The sequence below is a fragment of the Anarrhichthys ocellatus genome, unplaced genomic scaffold (genome assembly GCF_004355925.1).
Source record: "Anarrhichthys ocellatus isolate YVR2014 unplaced genomic scaffold, GSC_Weel_1.0 scaffold9, whole genome shotgun sequence".
Taxonomy (NCBI): Eukaryota; Metazoa; Chordata; class Actinopteri; order Perciformes; family Anarhichadidae; genus Anarrhichthys; species Anarrhichthys ocellatus.
Genome location: NW_022280039.1, coordinates 2,429,591 through 2,430,279, shown reverse-complemented (window position 1 = coordinate 2,430,279; position 689 = coordinate 2,429,591). Strand labels below are relative to the sequence as shown.

General features: G+C 40.8%; 1 protein-coding gene across 1 annotated transcript in view; it reads left to right on the top strand.

Moving 5' to 3' along the window:
• bco2l (beta-carotene 15, 15-dioxygenase 2, like) overlaps positions 1 to 689 on the top strand; it is a 9,368-nt gene that overhangs the window by 4,561 nt on the left and 4,118 nt on the right. The gene's annotated exons all lie outside the window — the stretch shown is intronic.

Genomic DNA, 689 nt, shown 5'->3' with positions numbered 1-689 from the left:
TGTGTGTGTGTGTGTGTGTGTGTGTGTGTGTGTGTGTGTGTGTGTGTACACACTCTCTCTTACACTCTGTGTTTCAAAAAAAAAAAAATCAACTCATTAATGTAGTTCTCTCCAGGGCTTAATTCTGAGAGCACTGTTACCAACATACACACGATTTTGTAATAGTGTTTGTTGTAGATCAGCTTTTACTGTTTTATGTCTATATTTCAGTCAGTTATACTATTGGATTTAGTGGAATAGGCTCTGCTCTTAAGGAAACCCAGGAACAAGGATTATTTTCTAATTTAATTAACTTGTTTATTAGGACGAAGGAAGAGAAAAGTTAGGTTATAATGGCCACATACTGTGGTACACCTGTATGAATATGATTGGATGCTACTGGTCAGCTGATAGCCAAGCAGTTGATGAAGAATCCACTGATAGTAAAGCATTAAATCAGCTAATGCAAGCACAACTTTGTTGCTCTGCCCGATCTACAACAATGTTGCTGCATTTGGTTATAGTACTGCACCAGTTCCCTGATAATATCTCAGTCCATATATTTCCGGCAGACCACCCTTGGTTTGACAGACTGTCTGGCACCAAGAAATCTCACGAGTGTGGGAACAGTGTAAGTTTATACAAGGCACCACATAATTACTTCTGTCAGTAGAGTTACAGTAGATGGGGGGGGGGGGGGGGGGGGGGGG